Raw genomic sequence first — 27,890 nt, forward strand, 5'->3', positions numbered from 1 at the left:
GTACACAGCGCTGTGTGCTGAGTGATCTGTGCTTATGTAGATCGCTCAGCACAGAGCTTCCGTTGGTCCGTGTGTACAGGGCTTTAGAATCTTCTGTCATTAAGTCACTTTCCTGTCAGTGGTGCAGGTTTATCATGAGTGACATAGGGATCTGTCTGTGGCATGCTACATACCCCAACGGATTCGGCATGAAAAGCCGGCGGTCGGAATCCCGGCATTCAAAATCCCGACGCCGGAATTCCGAACGCCTAAATCCCGACAAGGGGGGACGTGGATCGCCCCCCCCTTGCGGGCTCGCTACACTCGCCACGCAGCGGGCCCGGTGCCTCGCTACGCTCGGCACACTAATTTATTCTCCCTCCAAGGGTGTCGTGGACACCCACGGGGGAGAAAGTGTCGGGATTTCGGCGTTCGGGATTCCCGACCGCCGGGATTTAAACTGCGTCCCACCCTAACAGATTAGCTGATGGAGGGTCCAAGATAGGAAAAGCAGCAGGAAGCTGTGGGAGGAGTCACTAGTTTGTTTATTTTTCATTTAAACACTTTTTAAAATGAATTCCTCTGATTTGTAATAAGATTTAAGGAAACTGTAGTTATATTTGGTATTAGGTAATGTGCAGATGTTTTGTAATATGATCTAGAATTAGCTGCAGCTTGATGACACCATTCAAATGAGCCTCCTTATCTTCATTACTCAGCTCACATTTCTGTGAAAAATACCCCAAGGAAATTATATGCTATGAAGAACTGCATTTCCATAAGAACAACATGCATCTTATGCAATTGCTTAGTTTTCATGACAACAATCTATTTCATGGCTTTATATGATTGGGAATGTTTGTTATTTCAAAGCAATGCCTGCCCAAGTTTGAGCTTAATAATTTAAAAAACTGACCACAGAAACAGACACACACATAGACTTAATTAGTCAGAAGACAGTTAACCAATCAGTGTAGAGCACTGGCGAGTACCCACACGATCATGGGGGGAACACAGAAAGTAAACACTGACTCATACTTGCCTTATTATCGCCAGGAAAGGCAAAATCGCCCAGTGTGTACATACCCTCCAACATGACCCATTTCATTTGGTATAAAATGCTCTGTTCCTGGACTTCCCTGCCAGTGGCAGTTACAGGTGTGAGCATGCAGCACATTCCAATATTCAAAAAAGGGGAGCCACACCTACTGCCACCCCAAACATCACTGACAGTTGATGTGACCCCACCTCTTTGAATATTGGACTGTGCTGGAGCCCCACCTCTGTAACTGCCACTGGCAGGGAAGTCCAGGAACAGGACTCCATGTTGGAGGGTATGGTGTGTATGGACCTTTACTATACTTGATTAAGTGCTTGGTAATGGTACTGATGATTCAATGTAAATGTATCTGGGCCAGATTTTCTAAGCTTCAAAAGTGATAAAATGGAGAGTGATAAACAGCCAGCCAATCAGCTCCTACCTGCCATGTCACAGACTGTGTTTGAAAAATGTCAGGCAGGAGCTGATTGGCTGGCTGTTTATCACTCTCCATTTTATCACTTTTGAAGCTTAGAGAATCTGGCCCTCTGTCTCTCATTCCTTTTTCCCCCAAAAATGTAACAGTGTAATGTGGGCTAGGTGAAATGAGGGAGATTGCTAGACTAATGAGGGAGAGAGGGAGAGTGCTGCTAATTTAGGGAGTCTCCTGCAGAATGCAGGAGGGTAGGCAACTATGCACTGACTGCACCAAGGGTTGGAATGTAACCAAACACTGAACTGCGTCAGGTAATTCATGCTAACCACTGTGATGCCCACCGCAGTGCTTAGTTTGTTTAGGTGACAATTAACACTCCCACACTCTGACACAATTACAGTAATTAATGGCTCTGGAAATACTTCTGCAGTTGTGAATAATTTTCTGGCTCTGACTTTATCACTAATCTGTAAGGATTTAAGTGACGTGGGCAGGTAATGTAGTTGTGTAATGAAGCAGAATAAGGTTTGGCAACAGGACACAGTAACGAAATTAGAATCATATTTAAAAATGAAAATTTTACGGCTGGCTTTGGTTCTGGCACTTCTAGAAGATGTAGTGTTCTGTGCTGCTGTGCTTGATCATAGCATACAATCAGATCTACATTTCACCTGCATTTGAGGCTAGTTTATGTGATTGTTGTTTACTGAACTCTTTATGGGCAAGATGCACCAAGCTTTATAAAGTGATAAAGTGTAGAGTAAAAAACAACCAGCTAATCTGTTCCTAACTGTAATTTTTCAAACACAGCCTGTAATACCCGTTTCACACAAAAACTATTTCTTGGGTAATTGCACATGAACGCCCAACAACCCGGAAAATTGGTCAGTGTGAAAGGGTCCTGAATCATAGTCCAGGGTCTAGGGGTAGTGTGAACGGCTAACCCAGGTCAACACAACCTGGGTCCCGTTCACTGCACTGCAAAGATGCCGCTGGAAGATGCTGACATCTCCCAGCGCCGCACCAGCCTTGCATCCCGATTATGCCACCCGTCCGGCTTTATGCCGAGTCGGGCGGCTAGTTTGAAAGCACTTGCAAGCTGTGTCGCACCCGGGATTTTGTACCCAGCTTGCGACCCGGCTTACAAGCACTTGCTAGTGTGAAAGGGGTATAACATGGAAGCTGATTGGCTGGTTGATTATCACTCTCCACTTTATCACTTTTTTGAAGATTGGTGCATCTGGGCCAAGGTCTCATGCCAAAGTTGCATGTATAAGCTGCAGGGCCTGATTAGGCAATGGAATGATTATGGTACAGCCTTGGGGGGCGCAGCTCGGTGAGGGGAAGCCAGGTCTCTGCAGATTCCATGCGGATGGCATTGATTCTAAAGAAACAGCCTCCTTCTAGGAGACAGATGCTAGAGGTACTTCTAGATCTCTAGTGTCTGCCAGGGGAAGGCAGCACTCCCAGCGCTACCCATAAGTGCGGGTTCCGATAGTGCTGGCTTGCTCACAGTAACACCCTGGCAACAAGCATGTAGGTTGAACAATATACAATTAATCTATTGGTGGTGTTTCCCTTCTGTATTAGCCTTGGATGTCTGGAACCCTTAACCAGGCCCTGATAAACAACACATATCTATTCACATGCAGAGCTTTAGATACACACCAAAAGGTCAACATGCACAAGGTCGACATTGATAAAAGGTCTAAACATGCAAAATGTTAACATGGCAATGGCCGACACACGAAAAGGTGGACATGAGTTTTCCCACAGTTTTCTGTATTTTTTGGGACTTTTTTTATACTTTACCATCCACATTGACTTCCGTTTGGGAATGGCAAAGTGTGCCAAGTGCGGTCTACACTAACTGGGGTGCTCATGTCAATCTTTTCACGTGTCAACCTTTTCACTATGTGCATTGAACAGCTATATAGCGACATCTAGAGGAAAGTTCTTATTAATATTGTCAATGTGATTTAACTGATACTCTCTAGGATCAAATTGTCTTCTCTAGTGTAAAACTATTTGTTTTAATACATTTTAACATTTCATATATTGTTAATATACTTTTAGTATTATCCAAATACATTTTTCATCATAGCGCAGTGCTGTGTTTTTTGTCTATTTTTTCACGTGTCAACATTTTCCATGGCAAACTTTTGCTTGTGTTGATCTGTTGCCAATGTCGATTTTGTGCATGTCAACCTTTTGACAATGTTGACATTGTGTGTGTCGACCTTTTGGTGTCAACCTATTTCATACCTCTCAACAGTCCCGATTTTATCGGGACAGTCCCGATTGTCAGGGCCTGTCCCGCTGTCCCACCCGCGGGCGGCAGTGTCCCGCGGTGTGGGGGGCTGTTGGGAGTCCCCCCTGTCAGCTGCTAGGCAGCGGGGAATAAATGCTGTGCGCATGCGCACAGCGTCTATTCCCGCAGCCAGGGGGCTGGGGGCATGGCTAGAGGCTCACAGAGCCTCTGGGTCATGCCCCCATAGCGGCAAAATGGGGGCGTGGCCTTGCGGGGGAGCCGTGAGTATAGACCACGCCCCCAAATTAGACCACGCCCCAAAAAATTTGGCGCGATAAATAATAAATAAGACACTTAAGGGGAAATTTGCTAACATAGCTGAACACGGTTGATCCTGGGTACGACTGCATACGACCATCATCGGCCATATTTTCGAGAAAGTACAATTCGTAAATAGTTCAGATTTACTAATCTGCTGTATTTATGGGATTCATATTTCCCCAATGGCATAGGCAGCGGTATGTATTCCTATTTGGAGACCGTATATCAGTCAGATCCGTGCAGGCTGCCATGTGTAAAAAATAGAAGACTTTTTTTTATTCTTTTTAAACATTGTGAGGGCCCCCCCCCATGGCTATAAAGAGCCGGTCCTGGTTTTAGAAATACCGGGATCAAACTAAATAGAGGTTCCCCATCATTTCTAAAACCATCACCAGCTTCACTTGTGAATTAAAGTTTTACTGTACTGGTGCGTCCATGTTTTATTTAACTATTTGCCATGTTGTAGAACTACAAGTCCCAGCGGGCCCTTTAAAGCCTCACATGCTGGGACTTGTGGATCACCAAGTCCTTGCATACGGTGCAGGATTGCTGGGACTTGTAGTTCCACAACAATGCATAAAGAACCAGCCTGGTGCACTGGAGACAGCACCAGCCTTCAGCCCGGGCAGGGTTAATTTTCGAGAGGGGACCTCTTTATTGGGGGGTCCCCACTCCCTCAAGGTCCCTGCCTTGGCTGACCAGTCAGGGGGATTAATTATTTTGATGGAGGAACTAGTTTAAATACTTTCCCCTGGCTGTTTGGGTTCGGTTGCAGTCATTTTGTTCCTCGTAGTTTGTAGAACCGGCCCTTGAGCTTGGTGCTGGTTTTAGAAACTATGGGGACCCCTTATTCAGTTTGATCCCTGATTTTCTAAAACCAGGACCGGCTCTTAGAAGATATAATGTAAGTCTCTAGAATGCTTTGACAACGATACTGTGGCTTTAAGAAAAACAATGAGAGATTTATTAATATAGCCATAATGTTCCTTATTCATGCAGGTTCGCTTCACCAATTTCGTGGTGAAGCGGCCCCCCGTTCGCCCAAATGTATCATTGCCTCCATTTTCGTTATGGGAGTGCGTTAACCCCACCCGACGGGGATACGCTTTCTCCCATAAAGGATGTTTGCTCCCCCCGCTTGACAAGTACTGCGCATGCTCTGGATACCTTGTCCGTTGTGTACCCGGCGCATGCGCAGTTTTCCATGTTAGACGCCGCTTGCTGGTCTCAAATTCAAACTGTGCATGCGCCGGGTAATGTTCGCCGGGGATGCTGTGTACCCGGCGCATGCGCAGTTTGAATTTGAAGACGCCGGAGACCAGCAAGCGGCGCTGACTATGAAGCAGGAGACCCACAGCACCAGAAGAAGATGGCGATCCGGGACGGGGCTCCATAAAGAACGAAGCCCCACATCGCTGGATCATACATAAGGTAAGGCGCAGGCGCTCTTTTTAAATTAACTTCGTTGCGCTATGCCTCCTGCCCTGCACCGCTGCCTGTTTAACACCCGCATCGCGGGTGTCATAGATCAGGGGAAGCGATATCCCCTGCTATAACGCATGGGGATAGCGCATATTCCCCTGATCGACGTATAATAAATCTACCCCCCAGTGATTGTCATCGTCATCTGGTATTTGCACATTTCTTCTTCTTACTTCATGGCAGCCACACAATGGGTTCATCCCTCTCTCCCCTCACAATTAGACAGGTAGTTTTTCCCTAGGACACGCCCCTTCTTCCACCAGTACATTAGCCAGTACATTCCCCCATGTCTCTAGTCTTTTTCCTGTCTCCTAGACAGACAGACAGTGTAGTACAGGTTTTCTTGTTTTTTACCTACTGGTAGGCGTTACGCTGCCAGTCCTGGGCAGTGTTGGGATGGCGGTGCCAATTCCCATTAAAGGAGGTCTGGGCCGGTGGCATGTACCTCAGTCACGGGGAGCTGGTAGGCGGAGGGAGCCCTGGCAGTTTTCAGACGGAGTGGCTGTACGGCGTGTGCTGGGCGCCATGCGTGCGGGTCATCAGGCGTTCAGGCGCGCTGCTCTGACCTAAGCGCGCTCTCTCTGCTCAGTGCTGAGGTAAGCACGAGCGTGCGGTCCAAGGGGCAGGAAGTCAGGCGGGCGTGCGTTCCAGCGTCGGGATGACGCGCACGCTGCCTGACGCTGCCCGGAAGGCGGAAGTAGCCTTCATAACGTGCCTGGTCGGTGTTACAGGCGCTTCCTCGTGCTTGCTCCTGTGTTATACACCCTGTTTACCGGTGACATGGAAGAAGAAGCCTCTCAGAAGGTTTCTACGCTGCTGCCCAGGTAAGTCCTCTCTGAGGACTTAGTTTCTTTATATTAGGCTATGCAGAGTAGTTAGTGATTATTGTCTATTTAAATCTTCTAGTGTGCCTGTGGGGACTAAGAAGAAATTGGCCAAGAAGAAACATGTTAGCAAGACGTGTATTGGCTGTGATAAAATTTTTACCGGAGGAAAATCCCTGTGTCACAGCTGTGATAAGGAAGCTGATACCAGTATTGGGACTGTCTCCCAGATTAGTGAGCTTATGGCCTGGATGAAGGAGAACTTTGTTTCCAAAAAAGAATATCAGGGGAAAAGGTCTAGGTCACAGACCAGTCTGGATGTAGAGTGTGATATGCCTGCAGCTGCAGATACTGATGATGATGTCGGGTCTGGAGGCTCCGGTGCAGAGGCCGGCAAACTAGTGGAGGAGGAACGGTCCTTTAACTTAGAGCTGGTGGAAGTTGTTCTAAAAGAACTGTATAAAACGCTGAATTATAAGCAACCAGTTAGAACCGAATATGATGCTCTGTTCGAGGACAGGTCCAGGAAGGGAAGGTGTTTTCCCATACATAAAGTGGTCAAGGAGATACTAATTAAAGAGTGGTCCAATGCAGATAAGCGTATTGGGCCTGTAAAGAGGACAGAAAAGATGTATCCTATAGAGGATGCAGAATTTCTAAAATGGTGTACTATCCCCAAAATAGATGCGGCGGTGTCCGAAGTCACCACCAAGGCAACTATCCCCCTTGAGGATGGGGCCTCTCTTAAGGACGCTATGGAGAAGCGTATGGAGAGCGCTTTGAAGAGGCTTCACATCTCTAGCTCCACCTCTATCAAATCAGGAGTAGCTATTGCCTCCTTGGCCAGAGCCCTCAGAATATGGTGCGCCTCTTTACAAGAGGATCTACAAGAGCGTGTGGCAAGAGAACAAATTATCAGCAGCCTGGCCCAAATTCAACTCACTGTTGATTATATATGTGAGGCATCCCTAGACGTGCTGGATTATTCAGCGAAGGCGTTGACCTCTGGAGTAGTGGCGAGAAGAGCCCTGTGGCTCAAGTCCTGGGCTGCAGACTCCCACTCTAAAAACAAACTGGCAACTCGGCCGTTCGAGGGGGAATTCCTTTTTGGCAGTAAACTCGACCAGATGATACAAAGAATGTCAGGTGGGAAGTCAGTAAGACTCCCCCAAGATAAAAGGGGAAGAGGTTCCAATTATTTCCCCAGGCAAAGTTTCAGGCAGGCCAGATCCTACAGGCCTGGGAGGCCTTTTCGTGAGAGATATACCTCAGGTATCTCCAGAGCTTTTTTTCGACAAACAGTTAAAAGAGGCGATAAAAAACAGTGACAAGCTGTGTCCCGTGGACAGTTTCCAGGTTGCCGGAAGATTGCTGCAGTTTGCCCACGTGTGGGAACAAACGGTGCAGGACACCTGGGTTCTAGAAGTGGTGTCTACGGGATATCGTCTAGAGTTTCTTTCAAGACCCAGAAGGGAAAAAATTTTAGTTTCACAAATTCCAATTTTAAAGGCGGAGCAAGAAGCTCTGGCCCTAAGTATAAAAGATCTGGCGGATTCGGGGGCAGTGGAACCTGTTCCAGAGGCAGAGAGAGGCCTAGGGTTTTACTCCCGCCTGTTCGTTGTAACAAAAAGTTCTGAAAGGTTTCAGAACAATCTTGGATTTAAGAGATTTAAACGCCAGAATCTGGAAGCGCAAGTTCCACATGGAGACAGCCAAGACTATCCTTATGGGGCTGAGAAGGGAAGACTACCTGGTCTCAATAGACCTAAAGGACGCTTATTTTCATGTCCCTATCTGTATACCAGACAGAAAATTTCTCAGGTTCTGCGTCAAAAGAAACCATCTTCAGTTTACCTGCCTTCCCTTTGGTCTCACGTCCTCACCGAGGGTATTTACAAAAGTGCTTGTGGTCATGATAGAGTGCTTAAGGAAAAAGAACATAGCAATCTGGGCCTATCTGGACGATCTACTCATCTCAGCAAGGTCAGAGGCAGAAGCCGTCCGAGATGCAGACACAGTGGTTCAGTTTTTACAGGATCACGGGTGGTTGATCAATTGGAACAAGAGCCATCTGTGCCCTACACAAACCATCCAGTATTTAGGCCTCATCATAGACACATTGCAGTTCGAGGTCACCCTGACCGACCAGAGGTGCAGCAAAATTCAAGAGCTGGTAGACGTAATCCAAAGAAACCGGAAAGTCCCTCTAAGGCTGGCAATGAGTCTCTTGGGGATGATGTCTTCTACAGTAGAAGTGGTTCCTTGGGCCAGATGGCATATGAGGACGCTGCAATGGCATCTCCTACCCTATACCAGGAGCCAAGTTCCTCTAGAACGTTACATCACGTTTCCTCAGTCGGTGGTGTTGTCTCTTCAGTGGTGGCAAAGCAGGTACATGGCGTCCAGAAAAATGTCTCTTTCAAGCCCACAGTATGTAGTGCTGACAACAGATGCAAGCGCCATAGGGTGGGGAGCGCATTGTTCAGGCAAAACTACCCAAAGTATCTGGTCCATTCAAGAATCAGAACTATCGTCCAACCACAGGGAACTTCGAGCAGTTTACATGGCCATGAAGTTCTTCTCCGGCGAGATAGAAGAATCCCATCTGCGAGTCTTTTCAGACAACATAGCCACAGTCGCATATATCAACAAGCAGGGGGGGACAAGAAGTCGCCCACTGTTAGAAGAGATCCGGTTGATCATGTGCTGGGCAGAGAAGCATCTCCGGTCCATTTCAGCATTACATGTGCCAGGGGAAGAAAATCAACTGGCAGACTTCCTAAGCAGGACTCAAATTCTGCCAGGAGAGTGGGAGCTGAAGAACTCCGTCTTCAGACAAATAACTCACAAATTCGGCCAGCCACAAATAGATCTCATGGCGACTCCAGAGAATGCGAAGGTTCATCGATTCTTTTCCAGACGCCCAGCGCGGGGATCAGAAGGCGTGGATGCTCTGTCCCAGAGGTGGGAGTTCTCCCTGGTATACATTTTTCCACCTTTTCCACTCATCCACAAAGTACTGTGGAAAATCAGATCGGAGAGAGTTCGCGCAATAGTCATTCTTCCATACTGGCCCAGAAGGTCCTGGTTTCCAATGGCAGAGAGCATGGCGGTGGCGGAGCCATGGTTTCTACCAGTGTCGCACGATCTTCTGACGCAGGGCCCAGTAATGTGCCAGGACCCGCAGAAGCTACATTTAGCGGCGTGGAGTTTGAAAGGAAGCAGTTAACAGATAAAGGTTTGTCGGCGGTCGTAGTAGACATGCTTCTTCAAGCAAGGAAGAAGGTTTCCTCTGATATATATTATAGAATCTGGAGGATCTTCGCTGGATGGTCTAAAAATAAGTTTTCTTTTCCCAAGGCTAGGGTAGCACACGTTCTACAATTTCTTTGTGAATCAATAGCGACCCTGAAAGTACAAGTTTCGGCTCTTAGTGTCCTATTGGATAGGGAGTTGGCGGCCAAGGGTTGATAAAAAAGATTTTTTCAAGCAACAAAGAGAATCCGTCCAAAGGTTAGACCAATGATTCCTCAGTGGGATCTCAATCTAGTTCTGAACGGTCTCATGACAAATCCATTTGAACCATGTGAGAGATCGGGGCTAAAATTTCTTACATGGAAGGTGGCGTTTATGGTCGCTATTACGTCGGCAAGACGTGTGGGGGAGTTACAGGCGTTACTATGCTGTGAACCCTACCTTAAGTTATTTCCGGACAAAGTAGTCCTAAGAACTAAACCATCATTTTTTCCGAAGGTGGTTTCCTCTTTTCATATGAGTCAAGATATTGTTTTACCTTGTTTTTTTCCAAACCCCACCAGTAAAAGAGAGGAAGATCTTCATACACTGGATATGGTTAGAATAATCAAAATTTATTTGGATCGTACAGCAAGCTTCAGGAAGACAAAAGCACTGTTTGTGATTCCGCAAGGAGCAAAGAAAGGATTCGCTCCTTCAAAACAAACTATTTCAAGGTGGCTCAAAGAAGTTATTTGTTTCACCTACAAGAAAGTTGGCCGACAAGTTCCAGAAGGCATAAAGGCACACTCGGCTAGAGCAATGGCAACTTCCTGGGCAAGAGAGGCTAACGTCTCGGTCAAAGACATATGCCAAGCTGCGACCTGGTCGTCCATACATACCTTTGCAAAACATTATGCATTGGATGTAGCTGAAGAAACTTTTGGGGGCAGAGTTCTGCATCAGGCCTTGATCTAAGGTATTGTAGCCCACCCTACTGCTTTGGTATATCCCATTGTGTGGCTGCCATGAAGTAAGAAGAAGAAAGTTACGGATTATGCTTACGATAATTCCTTTTCTTCGGAGTACTTCATGGCAGCCTATATTATTATCCCCCCCCGTGTTTGTGTTTTTCCCTAGGATCGGTGGCGGAGACGAGTCAAAAGACTAGAGACATGGGGGAATGTACTGGCTAATGTACTGGTGGAAGAAGGGGCGTGTCCTAGGGAAAAACTACCTGTCTAATTGTGAGGGGAGAGAGGGATGAACCCATTGTGTGGCTGCCATGAAGTACTCCGAAGAAAAGGAATTATCGTAAGCATAATCCGTAACTTTCCTTTCCGCCTGCAATAATACAATGCCTCCTGGCTTATATGCTTATTTTTCCACTTTTCTGAGCTTACAGAATACTGCTATCCTTCTTCAAAACGCTTCGAGTAGGAGTACAAGAGTGTGAACAGACAACATTTTTCTTTCATCTAATGGTATGTTTTGCTCAATCAGATTCCTATAGATGTTTTTTGTCTAGACTGAGCTGATGTGTTTTGTAATTTTTTTTGTTTCTTATGGTTACCTTTTCCCCTCTATTTATTTTTGTATTCCCATGACCATTTCCCTGTCGTCTGGTGTTTTGCTCTAAATAAAAACTTTTTTTTTAAATTATATATATATTAAAAAAACTATGCTGAGGCACAACTATTTCCTTATCTGGATAAACTTGCAAGAGGCATAGAAAAAATGGGACCAGAAAAGGAAAAAAAGAATCCTTGATGTGCCTGCTGAAACATGCTGGAATTGGGAGTGGGGTATGCCCATCATTATATACTTCCTAAGGATCCATTTGGGTCCCTTGTTCCACCCTTGCTCCACCTCTCTCCACCCCCTTGAGGATCCATTTTGGTCCCTTGTTCTAACCTTGCTCCTCTTCTCTCCACCCCCTCTCCTCCCCTGTCACGTTAACAGGTCTTTTAGCCCACTTGAATTTAGATCTAACCGAGCAGTTACACCCTCAGGGGCAGATTTATTAAGCTTGGAGAAGAGATAAACTGGAGATAAAGCGGAGAAAAGGTAAAAGGAGATAAAGCACCAGCCAATCAACTCCCAACTGTCTTTTTTAAACACAGCTGATTGGCTGGTGCTTTATCTCCTTTTACCTTTTCTCCGCTTTATCTCCAGTTTATCTCTTCTCCAAGCTTAATAAATCTGCCCCTAAAGGGGTGTATCACTTCCATGTGTCTGCTGCTGCTGATTTCCATTGGAGGAGCATGTGACAGGCTCCTACAATCACAGCTCAGGACATGCTCCTCTAACCCTTCAGCACAGCCTCATGGGAGTAATTATCCAGTAGTGCATTGCCCAAGCCGGACTCCACTGCCTTCCTGAATCTGTGAGTCTCGGGCCCCTCTAAACCTTGGGGCCCAGGATGACTGTCCCCTTTGATCCCCCTACCTGTCTCTGGGCCTGCTGCCATGTACCAGTTATACAGAGGCTATATTCTTAAGGATAGACTACAAGTAACCAGACAAGGAGACAGGAGCTATTGGGGTCAGCTAGAAACCACCGTCTGATATCCCTTCCATCGAGTCAACCCAAACCTCAGAACATGGTGGGAAAGTGGTACATTGGAGACCTCATCCTACCTCTTTTAATTGCCTCAATGATCACTTTTTTTATGTTCACTACAACATAACCTGGAAGGCAGTTATAATTACTGTTGGTTCACAGTTTGTATAGACAGTTTTGTTACATTGTGCAATACATGTGCCCCTTATCAGGAACTTTTCATCTGAGGTTGGGTAAAGCCACTATCTTCTTTTTTTCCACGCACCCACAGATGTGTGTAGGAAAATGAGTAAACATTGGCTGCTGCATTAAGGGGTAATGTGCACAGATGGACGCCCTGCGTATGCGCTGACTCATTGCTCAGAATTAAATTTTCCCCTTAGCATTGAAGAAAAACTGAGTTTAAATGTCCTTTTCTTTCTTTATTACAAAACTATATTCATTATTCAAACCATTATAAATTGCTTGAAAACTTTAGGGATACCTGATATGCACTCTCTTTAATAACAATGTGAATTCTATGAAAGATATGTATACTTGGGAGATCTTCCTGGAAACTAGAGAACAGTTACTGCTTAAGATGCATCTTCAATAACGTCAAGTACTGTAGTAATGTTTCTGCACAGAAAGATGCTGGCTGAGATGTGTGTGTTTGTGTATATATTTATATGTTAGAACACTGTGGGCCACTTACTACATTTCTTTAAGCAAGAACATTAAATTAACTTTTGTAATGTTAGTTTCTCACTGTTTCAACTTTTGAAGTGAGGTTTATGAATCAATTAAACCAGTACTACCACCTAAACCGTATTAGCTCCTTCTCCTCCTTCTCCTTCTATAGCCTGATTATTTGTGGGCTTGGCAGGGGCGTAACTATAGCACCGCAGCCCCCACGACCGCGGGGGGGCGCTATGCATGTGCGGGCGCCGGGGGCTGCAGTGCTATAGTTACGTTACACCCCGCCGCACCATCCTCAGTCTTTACCTGTGCAGGTGGGGGGGACGCTGCGAGGCGGCTGGGGGGACGGACGCTGCGGGGGACACAGCTGCGGCAATTACTTACAGCTGAGCCGGGCAGGGGGAGCCGGGAGCTGTCTACTGCCGCCTCGCAGCATCCCCCCCCACCTGCATTGACGGCTACCTGGGGGAGCGGCAGGCGGCGCAGATGGAGACCGGGGGCGCGGCGGGAGAATATAAAGAAATCTTATTCAAAAGACCGGGCGGCCGCTGATTGGCTGAGAGCTCAGCCAATCAGCGGCCGCCCGGTCTTTTGAATAGGATTTCTTCCTATTCTCTCGCCACGCCCCCGGTCTCCATCTGCGCCGCCTGCGGTCCTCGCCTGCCGCTCCCCCAGGTACCCACTTATATATCGGATCTGAATCTAGACTGCGGGGGTGTGGCTGGGCTCCCTCCCTTTAACGGCGGGGGGGGGGGGGGGCGCCCAAAATGTAGTTACGCCACTGGGGCTTGGTACTTGCCAGGGCTCTCAAGTCCTTTACCCCATTGCAAGTCCCTGCCCACAAATAAACCAGATTTACATACAATATAGGAGTCCAGGGGCATACATGCCGACATTTGAAGTGTCCTCTCCGGGAGAAGCCCGGAGAGGAAACCAAATCCCCCCAACAGGGGGGCGGGGACAAGGCTGATGTGTCAAAGCCCCGCCCTTAATCCACACAAACTCCGCAATTCGCAGCATTTTAGTCCCGTCCCCTCCCGCGGACCCGCAAATTCCGGCATTTCTTACAGAGGCTCTGGGGGGTGCGGCGCTTTGGGGGGCATGCGGGAGACTTGCCCACCTTCCTGGGGGGGTGTGGTATATTACCCCGACAGTCGGGATTCCGACAGTCATTACTCAGACGTCGGAATCCCGACTGCACAGCGGGGGGAGCGCAATGAAGCCCCTTGCTGGCTTGCTGTGCTCACCACGCGGCGGGTACGGGGGTCGTGGACCCCCACAAGGGAGCTGTCGGGATTCCGACGTCAGAGGAATGACTGTCGGAATCCCCTGGGGGGGGGGGGGGTCCGGGAGGGGGACCCAATTTTCAGGAGCCTCCTGACCACTCCGGGGGGGGGGAGGCAAGTATGGCCCAGGAGTACATGTAGGCATTATACATGGGTGCAGCAGTATATACTGCTGGAGATTCCCTGTTTTGATAAGAGATGATTCCCTTAAGTTTTGAATAGAGATGTGTAGACCGGACTTGTCGGCAGAAGCAATGGGAGTTTCTTTGCACTGGGTGTTTAGTCTCACATAAATCTATATATGTAAGTACTGTAATTTATGTTTGCTATGTCTTGATAAAGGGTATTGATACCTAAAACTTTGGCATATACATATGGGTCCTTTTTTAAATTGAACTTTGTGTTAGGTGATGAGTGCCTGTCAAATTTGTTATATATATATATATATATATATATATATATATATATATATATATATATATATATATATAAAATCTCAAATACTAATATATATCTGAAGGCACTCAAGATGATTGTTGGATTTGTAGGCAGCCTGAACACTAAGTGTCCCTGAAGTCCTGGAACACAAAAAAACAAATGCCAATGATGGTTGCCATACAATTATTGTAATATAAGTTGAATAAAACTTGGCAAAGAATTAAAAAAAAAATTTTTTTTTAAATACTGAATGAACTTACATATATTTGTGGGCACAAAACTTATGTTATAAATTGCAATAGAGCTAACATTTTACTCTTTAGAGCTGCATTTTATTAACAGCGCTGCATTTTATTCTGATATGTAGAGTTGTATCTATTTAAGCCTTTAGACCATGGGTCTTCAAACTGCGGTCCTCCAGATGTTGTGAAACTACAAATCCCAGCATGCCTTGCCACAGTTTTAACACTCCCTTATAGCAAAACTGTGGCAAGGCATGCTGGGATTTGTAGTTTCACAAAACTGGAGGGCCGCAGTTTGAAGACCCATGCTTTAGACTCTATCAGCCTTTTCTTGGACTTGTAGTTATATTTTTTCTCAATGCTATATCATATGGTTATTTAGAAGCTATATATTTAAAAAAGTGGATTAAATATTTCCAATTTACTCCAACATATCAATAATATGTTATATTATTGTCTGGTACGTAGGTGCTTTTACCATGACCCCTATTTTTGATATCCACCTTGTATGTTTTACTATGGGTATGTACAGTATACTCATTATTCACATTAACAATAATAACCCCACCAAACTATACGTACTTGCCACAATTGTATATATTTATTACCCCTAGGAATATCCATTTGTTTTTACTAAAGGGATAACTTACAGCACCAGCAAATTAGGTAATAATATTCCCATAGGAAGGTACAATTATCTTTTCACCAATCAATTTCTATCTCCACTTTCCCTACCTACCTTTTCCACCTCTAATAATTCTTCTTTTTTCTCTGTGAAATATAACACTCACTCAATCTATGGCATAGATATATGTGTTATACATGGACATTTTTTCCCCTTTGATCTCTATTTTAATTAAAGTATATGTATAGTGAATATATGGATACGACATTTACCAACTTTGTACTAATATCATGTTTATGTAATATTATAAATTTACCCCTGATGAAGTCTGTTACAGACGAAACGCATTGGTATACCTGTATCATGCACTTGTGAAACCATTGAAGAATACATTGCTGTTTGAATTTGTGCCGTCTTGTCAAAGAACTTCTTAATAAAACACATTCTGGACAACGTCCTGCTTCACTGGATCAGGCCTTAAAACTAGAGCTTGAGCACTAATGAGAAGCCATAAAATAATGTATGTGGCAACTGATTAATGCCTCCACCCTCATACATTTACCCAGGTAATTTATTGTGGCAAATTTTTAAATTCTCCAATGTAGAAGGTAAAGAAGTTTATCGGAAACAAGGTGGGGGGTGGAGGTGTTATTTGTCTAGACTAATACAGTAAAATGTTAAAAAAGAATGACTCTGTTGTTTAAGTCATACAAATATGCAATGTGAATGGTTCTTTTGTGTTGTTTTTAATATTTATTTATTTTTAATTACTTCTACCTGGTAAAGTGAGAAGGGCAATTTGTGTAAGTTTCAGTCATGTGAGCAGACAGTTCTAGGACTGGTATCAGGTTCACAGTAACTATGTCTCTTTGTTTATTGTTTCTGTTGAGTACTGTATGTTACAAAGATTTATTCACGTCGCAGACACTGATCATGGGGCTTATTGGAGATTTAAGTTCTCTTTCATTAATTAACCCCATTCTTTCAGAAAAGTACAATTTATGTCCCAGTTCACTTGATTTGTTTGCTGCTAGATATTTTCGTTGAATAACACCGCAGCATATGGTACAATGCTTGTCATGTTATTTGGCTCCTCTGTTATGGGACCCGTAGATGACGGGAGATTGTCATGGCCAGGTTGCCTTACTGAGGTCCCAACATTGCTTTTCTATGAGTGGTAAAACCCTAAATCAGATGTCTTCTATGCATAATCAGAAGAGAAGGCCTTCATGGGACCAGTACATTGTCAGAGACGCAGTGAGGGAGCCTCTGGACAGATGTCTCAGAATTGCAGTTCCCTGTATTTTGCTATTGGACTTGTCCATGCTAGTGTATCACAAAGGTACACATTTATTATACATAGATGAAAGAAGGTCATGGAGTATCTATATACCTTGACCTACAGGTTATGCAATATATTCTGTGAAACACTACAGATTTGTATAAGGAAGGGGCATGTTGTCTACTTTGCGCTTATGAATGGGGCTTTTTTAATTAATTACTATTTGCAGGATATTCTTTTAAAATGCATTTTAAGGGGCACAGGCTAATATTAAGGATCCCACAGATGTGTAGTGGAGGAACCACAACACATATTTGATACGTGCCTCGGTCATTTTTAGGGTTAGGATTGGGGGTCTAAGTGGCCGTGAACCCAATAAATGTCCTCTACCCCCTGTATGTTATGCAGGTTTGCCATATCCTGCTTCCCTGACACTTTTTTTTTCACCAAATTGTAAGTCATATGTGTACCAAGTTTGGTGTAAATTGCTCCAGGCATTTCAGAGTTATGCCAGAACATACATACTACAAGTTTTAAAACATTAATTTATTTTATTCAGTTGTGCTAAAGGCACTTTATGCTTCTGCTTTTCATTTTGCTTTTTATTTTTCTTACTGATCGTGCCATACTTGACAGGCATTTTATACTTTGTTCCTAAGGGACAAAAGGAAAAGATCATGGAGTGCAGAATGGGTTATACAGTATGTTACGGTCTATATTTGTGTTACTGTCTATCTGTTGCACACACTCAAAACCACAAAAGATTAAAAATAACTATAATAGCCCATTAACCATTTAGTAAATAGAACATGAACAAAATGTACCAACCGTGGCATTTATGTCATTGTGACAATATTTAGCTGGTTAAAATAAAACACAATATTGTACAGTCACATTATCTGGAATATTGTGCTCCTCGTTATAGGCACTGTTCTCAACTCTTCTACTACGCTTTATTATGTATTCAGACTTGCATGAAAGAACACCACTAGTTAAAAAGTTATGTGTGATATATTATATAGCTTACCACGTATTCTGAGACCTTCTTCTTTCCTAATTAAATTGGTCAATAAACATAATGGGAAACAAAAGTGGACCATAGTCCTCTTACTTTCATAATCTCTCTCTCTCTCTCTTTCTTTCTCTCTCTCTATCATCTAAATATATATATGTCTATTGTCTGTAAGTCTCCGAACCACTGCCATCAGCTGCAGGCTGCAGGGGCGTAACTAGATATTTGTAGGTCCCATAGCAAAAGTTTGTAAGGGCCCCTATTTATCAACATATGGTGATAAATGTATATAACACATGTAACTTAAACAGGGAAGATGGGCCCACTTCATCTCTGGGCCCCATAGCAGTTGCACTCCTTGCACCTATGGTAGTTATGCCCTTGATCAGACGTGCGCAAACACAGAAGGTAGAAGACTAGCTTTCAAAGCTTTTGCTTTGAGCAGGCTTACTAGTATATATATTGTGTGGGAGCTTGATTAGCCTCTTATTTGTCCATTAGTCCTTGATTACTATGTCACAGACCTAAAGGGCAATTGTGTGAGAGCTTGATTAGTCTTCCATATACTGTCTGTTAGACCTTGACTATCAGGTTACAGATAAAAAGGAACTGTTGAGAATATTATGTGGAATTCCAAATTTATGACTTATGAAAAAAAGCGCTTTGATTGATTTATTCCAATGTCAGAACTGAACAACACCTGATGAAGTCACATGATGACGAAATGTGTTGGGTTTCCTCCTATGTGAAAATAATCCAGCTCTGTAAACAAGTATTGCAAACATCATAACAAAGCATCGGCTGTAAAGTGAAAATGTTATCACCTTTTAAGAACCTTTTATGAAAATAAATATTTTAAAGGACTTTAGGGACTTTTTATTATTGTTGATGACCCAAGAAGGTTTTATATTGTAAGAAGTCATCCTGTGACGCCATCACTTCTTTGTTGCAATATATATATATATATATATATATATATATATATATATATATATATATATATATGTAGGCAATCACTGGCACTCTAATTCTAAAGTCCCCTGGAGTGCCACTATACACGCATCTATATATATATATATATATATATATGGAAAAAGGGGGGGTATTGTTACTGCGCTACCGCCTATATATGGTAAGATCTTTTCACGGTAAGCTGTGTTGTCTTCTTAGACCAGTTCCTTTTGGATTGTCCAAAAACAAATCTGTCCGTTTTGCGGATGGCTGCTTATTTCTCCTGTTGAGACGTGTGTTGTGGCGTCTTAGGTAAATTCACTGGGAAAAAGGGGGTGAGAAAATAGCGCTCTATAGTGTAATATGTTTTAAAACCATATTAGGTTTAAATAATATTGTGTGTACCGTGTGCAAATAAATATTGTGCTCATCAAATCAATTCTTTATCTTTGTGGGTTTTACCAGGATACTACCCGGATTGTGCAGTTTTCCAAGATCCTCTTGGATGTCTCCCACAGGTTTTTCAAATCCCATGCAAATTTAGGACCATATGTTCCACAGTGGAAAAGAGAGAAAACTCTAAAAAAGTTTATTTAAAGTGCATCAAATAAAAGTGAACAAAAATATCTTACATGAATAAAATTGGTGCTGGAGTAGGAAACGGTTTGCCCTCAACGCGTTTAGTCTCTTATGCCATACACAAATGGCTGGACTTCGTCAGGAGAGTCATATATATATATATAAATATAAATATATATAATATATATATATATATATATATATATATATATATATAGAATTTTGTGGAACCGGCACGCTCAACCTTCATGAAACAATTGCTGGGGTGCCACACTCAGGCTACAGTCCAGGAGGGGGTACAGCCACAATATATATTCGTATAGAGAGCACTCACCAGTCTTCAAATAAGATGCAAATAAAAGGCTTTAATACATCACCAAGGTTTCATGCAAATGGTCGACGTTTCGAGCCTCGCCGGGCTCTTTGTCAAGACACACAGACAGGATGGGTCACAGCCCCAGAAGTTGATTTACCATTGGTACATACAGGGTTTATATCCCCCTGAGACAGGAAGTACTAGCACCAATCACTCAATTCAATTCAATTCAAACACTTCAAACGCTACTCAAACTATATGATACAGTGCTGTAAGGCTAACGGAGGCACAGGAAAATATAACAGACTTACTTAGAACCAAAATCCCGCTGATGTAGGAGCTCGCAAGGCTCATATAGCCTTAATCATACGGCGTGCGTTCCACAGAGTTGGAATGCACCCACAGGAAGTGCCTTTGACCAATAGACGGACAGCGCGTCATCAGCAGCTGCCGTCTGGACATCCTATTGTCACAACCTCGCTTCCTGGTTACCAGGCGTTACATGGCAACCATTAGATACACTGTTAGCAGCAGCGCAGCTGCATGCGTTCCATTCAGGCTGCTGGAACGCACAGCCATTGATCACAGCACAGCAAGATGTTTTAAATTGAATAGAAGTAGCAGATAGGTGCGGGTACGAACTCTCTCAGGTACACAGTATAGTATTAAAGACACAAACAAACAACACACAACAAATAATTTAAAAACAAGCGGGGGGATGCGACAGGTAGCCAAGTGGAGGTCAAGAGACCAATCACCGAGCAACCTGTCACAATTCCCCTCATATAAAAACTATCGGCGTCCTGGCATTAGTCAAATATACTTTGGGTGGTGAGAATACAATTCATTAAATACTCCTGCTGAAGATATCTATATCCCTAAATGGGTGTGCAACAAACTAGACACAAAATATACATTAGCTTGTGCAGGGTCTTAGAGCGGGGTTTCTAGAGAAATATATTCATGTGAGTTTTCTCATTTAAACCCCTGGGGGCCACCGTATCCAGGCGGTGGATCCACTGAGCCTCCTTTTTTAGGAGCATCAACCCCCTATCACCACCTCTTGGGGGGATCCAGTCTATGGCCATACACCTCAATGTGGACAACTGGTGTTTCTCTTTAACAAAGTGTGCGGCCACTGGTTTGTCAGTGGTGCCTGTAGAGTAGGCCAGTCTGATAGAGGATCGATGTTGGTTGATCCTTTCACGTAGAGTCCGAATGGTCTTCCCCACATACATGAGGCCACATGGGCAAATCAAGTAATACACCAGATGGTCCAGTTGACAATATAGGCGGTGTCTTAGGTAGATCTTGATGCCGCTATGTGGGTGGCAGAAATAGGTACCGGATAAGTACCCGGCAGGTGGCACAACCAAGGCATTTATAACACCCATTCTTCTTAGTGAGCCATGAATCTTGGTTGGCTTTAACAGGTTTCATATTAGGTCTTAACAGATGGTCTTTCAGATTAGGACCCCTGTTTACACTTAGAAGGGGAGGAGCTGTGCCCATTTCCTAAAGGCCTGGTCAGACGTAATCAAGGGCCAGAGTTATTCCGCATTACCCGAAGGAATTGCGAAATGGGCAGATTGGACTTCAATGAGTCTGGGTGATGGCTTGTAGCCCAGAGAAGAGTATTTCTGTCCGTTGGTTTTTTATACAAGGTGAACCCCAACAATGCCCCATTCTTATGGACTGTAATGTCCAAGAAGTTCATGGAATGAAAGTCTGAGTTTGAGGTAAAGCGTACTGGAGTGTCTAGACTGTTAAGTAAAATAACCATATCTAGAAATGACAATTCATCACCTACCCAAATCATAAAGATATCGTCGATATATCTTTTGAAATATTTGATCTGCCCTGAGAAATGCGGAAAAATGTGTTTCTGCTCATATTCATGCATATACAGGTTGGCGAAGGCGGGGGCCACATTGGACCCCATTGCCGTCCCCGCCAGCTGCATATAATAAACATCTTGATAGAGGAAGTGGTTATATTTGAGCACCATATCCAACAGACTTAACATGTATTCAGTTGGAGGTCCTGAATACGGCCCTTTAACCCCTTCCTGACAGAGCCTGTTTTTGCCTTCCTGACAGAGCCCTTTTTTTCAATTCTGACATGTCTCACTTAAGTGGGGATAACTTTTTTTTGCTTTTACTTATCCCAGTGATTTTGAGATTGTTTTTTCGTGACACATTGTACTTCAAGTTAGTGGTAAATTTTCGTCGATACAGTCTGTGTTTTTTTGTGAAAAATACCAAAATATCGTGAAAAAATGGAAAATTTAGCGATTTGCAAAATGTTAAATTTTCTGCTTGTGAGACAAATAATCTTACCACTCAAAATAGTGAATAACTAACATAGACCATATGTCTACTTTATGTTGACATCATTATTTCAACTTCCTTTTAATTTTTTGGGACACTAGGAGGCTTACAATATGAATAGCAAATTCTCAAATTTTCAAGAAAATTTCAAACACTGATTTTTTTAGGGACCAGTTCAGTTCTGATGTGACTTTGAGGGACTTGTATGTGAGACACCCCCATAAATGATGCCATTTCAAAAACTGCACCCCTCACAGTATTCAAAACAGCATTTTGGAAGTTTGTTAACCCTTTAGGTGTTTCACAGGAATTAAAACAAAGTGTAGGTGAAATTTCAAAATTTCTTTTTTTTTGCAGATTTGCAATTTTAATACATTTTTCTAAGGAACACAGTACATTTTACTAGAGAAATGTGACTAAAAATTGATTCCCCCAATTCTTTTGTTTTCATAAATATCCTATATGTGGCCCTAGTGTGCACGGTGACCAAACCACAGGCTTCATAATAGAAGGAGCACCTACTTGATTTTGGAGCCTCCTTTTTATGAGATTATTTTTTAGGCACCATGTAGGTTTCTAGGCACCATAACATGCTAAAAGTTAGGAACCCCCCCACAAGTGACCCCATTTTGCAAACTACACCCATCAGGGAATTCAGCTAGGGGTATAGTGTACATTTCAAACCCGCAGGGGTTTCACCAATTGTGGTACAACTGGGCAGTGAAAATGAAAAATTATTTTTTTTACACAAAAATGCAGTTCTGGCTCCAAATTTGTCATTTTCAGAAGGTATGAAGGAGAAAAAGCACCCCAAAATCTGTGCCCCAATTTCTCCCGAGTACAGCAATGCCTCACATGTGACCAAAAAATACCAGTTGGGTGCATGGCAGGACTCAAAAGGGAAGGAGTGATTTTTGGATTTTGCAGCTCAGATTCTGGTGGAATTTTGGTGGGTGCTATGTCGCATTAGCAAGACCCCCCAAGCACCAATACAGTGGAACCCCCCCACAAGTCACCCCATTTTGCAAACTACACCCCTCAGGGAATTCATCTAGGGGTATAGTGTACATTTCAAACCCCCAGGGGTTTCACCAATTTTGATACAAGTGGGCAGTGAAAATGAAAAATTACATTTTTTTACACAAAAATGCAGTTCTGGCTCAAAATTTTTCATTTTCAGAAGGTATGAAGGAGAAAAAGCACCCCAAAATCTGTGCCCCAATTTCTCCCGAGTACGGCAATGCCTCACATGTGACCAAAAAATACCAGTTGGGTGCATGGCAGGACTCAGAAGGGAAGGAGTGATTTTTGGATTTTGCAGCTCAGATTCTGGTGGAATGAATGGTGGGTGCTATGTTGCACCAATACAGTGGAACCCCCCCACAAGTCACCCCATTTTGCAAAGTACACCCCTCAGGGAATTCATCTAGGGGTATAGTGTACATTTCAAACCCCCAGGGGTTTCACCAATTTTGATACAAGTGGGCAGTGAAAATGAAAAATTACATTTTTTTACACAAAAATGCAGTTCTGGCTCACAATTTTTCATTTTCAGAAGGTATGAAGGAGAAAAAGCACCCCAAAATATGTGCCCCAATTTCTTCCGAGTACGGCAATGCCTCACATGTGACCAAAAAATACCAGTTGGGTGCATGGCAGGACTCAGAACGGAAGGAGTGATTTTTGGATTTTGCGGCTCAGATTCTGGTGGAATTTTGGTGGGTGCTATGTCGCATTAGCAAGACCCCCCAAGCACCAATACAGTGGAACCCCCCCACAAGTCACCCCATTTTGAAAACTACACCCCTCAGGGAATTCATCTAGGGGTATAGTGTACATTTAAAACCCCCAGGGGTTTCACCAATTTTGATACAAGTGGGCAGTGAAAAAGAAAAATTACATTTTTTACACAAAAATGCAGTTCTGGCTCAAAATTTTTCATTTTCAGAAGGTATGAAGGAGAAAAAGCACCCCAAAATCTGTGCCCCAATTTCTCCCGAGTACGGCAATGCCTCACATGTGACCAAAAAATACCAGTTGGGTGCATGGCAGGACTCAGAAGGGAAGGAGTGATTTTTGGATTTTGCAGCTCAGATTCTGGTGGAATTTTGGTGGGTGCTATGTCGCATTAGCAAGACCCCCCAAGCACCAATACAGTGGAACCCCCCCACAAGTCACCCCATTTTGAAAACTACACCCCTCAGGGAATTCATCTAGGGGTATAGTGTACATTTCAAACCCCCAGGGGTTTCACCAATTTTGATACAAGTGGGCAGTGAAAATGAAAAATTACATTTTTTTACACAAAAATGCAGTTCTGGCTCAAAATTTTTCATTTTCAGAAGGTATGAAGGAGAAAAAGCACCCCAAAATCTGTGCCCCAATATCTCCCGAGTACGGCAATGCCTCACATGTGACCAAAAAATACCAGTTGGGTGCATGGCAGGACTCAGAACGGAAGGAGTGATTTTTGGATTTTGCAGCACACATTCTGGTGGAATGAATGGTGGGTGCTATGTTGCACCAATACAGTGGAACCCCCCCACAAGTCACCCCATTTTGCAAAGTACACCCCTCAGGGAATTCATCTAGGGGTATAGTGTACATTTCAAACCCCCAGGGGTTTCACCAATTTTGATACAAGTGGGCAGTGAAAATGAAAAATTACATTTTTGTACACAAAAATGCAGTTCTGGCTCACAATTTTTCATTTTCAGAAGGTATGAAGGAGAAAAAGCACCCCAAAATATGTGCCCCAATTTCTTCCGAGTACGGCAATGCCTCACATGTGACCAAAAAATACCAGTTGGGTGCATGGCAGGACTCAGAACGGAAGGAGTGATTTTTGGATTTTGTGGCTCAGATTCTGGTGGAATTTTGGTGGGTGCTATGTCGCATTAGCAAGACCCCCCAAGCACCAATACAGTGGAACCCCCCCACAAGTCACCCCATTTTGCAAACTACACCCCTCAGGGAATTCATCTAGGGGTATAGTGTACATTTCAAACCCCCAGGGGTTTCACCAATTTTGATACAAGTGGGCAGTGAACATGAAAAATTACATTTTTTACACAAAAATGCAGTTCTGGCTCAAAATTTTTCATTTTCAGAAGATATGAAGGAGAAAAAGCACCCCAAAATCTGTGCCCCAATTTCTCCCGAGTACGGCAATGCCTCACATGTGACCAAAAAATACCAGTTGGGTGCATGGCAGGACTCAAAAGGGAAGGAGTGATTTTTGGATTTTGCAGCTCAGATTCTGGTGGAATTTTGGTGGGTGCTATGTCGCATTAGCAAGACCCCCCAAGCACCAATACAGTAGAACCCCCCCACAAGTGACCCCATTTTGCAAACTACACCCCTCAGGGAATTCATCTAGGGGTATAGTGTACATTTAAAACCCCCAGGGGTTTCACCAATTTTGATACAAGTGGGCAGTGAAAAAGAAAAATTACATTTTTTACACAAAAATGCAGTTCTGGCTCAAAATTTTTCATTTTCAGAAGGTATGAAGGAGAAAAAGCACCCCAAAATCTGTGCCCCAATTTCTCCCGAGTACGGCAATGCCTCACATGTGACCAAAAAATACCAGTTGGGTGCATGGCAGGACTCAGAAGGGAAGGAGTGATTTTTGGATTTTGCAGCACAGATTCTGGTGGAATGAATGGTGGGTGCTATGTTGCACCAATACAGTGGAACCCCCCCACAAGTCACCCCATTTTGCAAACTACACCCCTCAGGGAATTCATCTAGGGGTATAGTGTACATTTCAAACCCCCAGGGGTTTCACCAATTTTGATACAAGTGGGCAGTGAAAATGAAAAATTACATTTTTTTACACAAAAATGCAGTTCTGGCTCAAAATATTTCATTTTCACAAGGAATGAAGGAGACAAAGCACCCCAAAATCTGTGCCCCAATTTCTCCCGAGTACGGCAATGCCTCATGTGTGACCAAAAAGTGGCAGGACTCAGAAGGGAAGGAGTGATATTTGGAGTTTGCAGCACAAATTCTGGTGGAATTTTGGTGGGTGCTATGTCGCATTAGCAAGACCCCCCAAGCACCAATACAGTGGAACCCCCCCACAAGTCACCCCATTTTGAAAACTACACCCCTCAGGGAATTCATCTAGGGGTATAGTGTACATTTAAAACCCCCAGGGGTTTCACCAATTTTGATACAAGTGGGCAGTGAAAAAGAAAAATTACATTTTTTACACAAAAATGCAGTTCTGGCTCAAAATTTTTCATTTTCAGAAGGTATGAAGGAGAAAAAGCACCCCAAAATCTGTGCCCCAATATCTCCCGAGTACGGCAATGCCTCACATGTGACCAAAAAATACCAGTTGGGTGCATGGCAGGACTCAGAAGGGAAGGAGTGATTTTTGGATTTTGCGGCTCAGATTCTGGTGGAATGAATGGTGGGTGCTATGTGGCATTAGCAAGACCCCCGAAGCACGGTGAAATTATGAACCTAATATTCCATAGATGTGTGGTATAATTTAAAACACTCCTTTATACATAGGCCGGGTTTGTCGGGGCAAGTGTCACACTGGAAAATAGTTTGCTTTCTTATTCCCTTTTTATAGCAAACTTTGCACCTTTTTTGTGTCCTGCCCTTTTTTCCAGTGGAGGGGATTTCATCAGGAAAATGCTGCCCTGGTACAATACGGGGGCCAGTACTAGAAGTACTGGGGCCCTCTGCCTGCTGGTTCCCAAATATTAGGCCCTTTATGACTTCCTCTTGAAAGTGCATAAATGTCCCCCTCTGGCCGGTAGAACGGAATAGCACGTAAGCGTTATACAGTGCCATCTGGATGATATACACGGCCACCTTCTTGTACCAGATTTTTGTTTTCCGCAGGGCACTGTACGGCTTCAGTACCTGATCTGAAAGATCCACTCCGCCCATGTACCTATTGTAATCCAGGATACAATTAGGTTTTGAGGTGTGGGTACTGGTACCTCGTACAGGGACGGAGGTGGTACTGTCTCCGTGAATTGTTGTCAGTATAAGGACATCCCTCTTGTCCTTATATTTGACCAACAACATATTTTCGGTGCATATTCCCCTGCTTTCACCCCTTCTCATTACTTGGGCAATGTGCGTTTTTGGGAGGCCTCTTTGGTTCTTGCGCACAGTACCGCAAGCTGCTGTACCTCTTGAACCAAGGGCCTTAAACAGGGGGATGCTAGTGTAAAAGTTATCCACATAGAGGTGATAACCTTTATCCAGGAAGGGGTGCACTAAATCCCAGACAATTTTCCCACTAACACCTACGAGGGAGGGGGGGCATTCTGGCGGTTGAATTCTTGAATCCTTCCCTTCATAAACCCTAAACCTGTGGGTGTACCCTGAGGTGCTTTCACACAGCTTATACATTTTTATGCCATACCTTGCCCTCTTACTGGGAAGGTACTGGCGGAATTTAACCCTTCCTTTAAAATGTATAAGGGACTCGTCGATACAAATAAATTTTTCAGGGATGTACACCTCTTCAAATTTGGCACTGAAATGATCAATGACCGGCCTGACTTTGAATAGCCGGTCAAAGGTGGGATCATCTCTGGGTGGGCACTGTGCATTATCGGTGTAATGTATGAATTTAAGAATTGTCTCAAATCGAGTCCGGGGCATGGCCATACGGTAAAATGGAGTACTGTACAGAACATCTGTACTCCAATATTGCCTAATTTCTGGCTTTTTTACTATGCCCATATGAAACACCAGACCCCAAAACGTCATCATCTCTACTGCATCTACAGGGGTCCACCTAGCAAATGATGACGTGGGGTTTTGAGCAATAAACTGCTGGGCATATAAATTAGTTTGGTCCACCATTAAATTTATAAAATCATCAGAGAAAAATAATTTGAAAAAGTCAATTTCTCTGAGACCTGTGGAATCAAATTGGATTCCTGGCATGCCCAAAAACTCAGGAACCTGGGGCTCAAAATTGTCTGGTGGTGGGGTCCATACTAGATCAATTATTGGGGGGGGAATCTCAGCTGATCTACGGGGGC

The sequence above is a fragment of the Crinia signifera genome, chromosome 6 (genome assembly GCF_055691185.1).
Source record: "Crinia signifera chromosome 6, ASM5569118v1, whole genome shotgun sequence".
NCBI classification, from domain to species: Eukaryota; Metazoa; Chordata; class Amphibia; order Anura; family Myobatrachidae; genus Crinia; species Crinia signifera.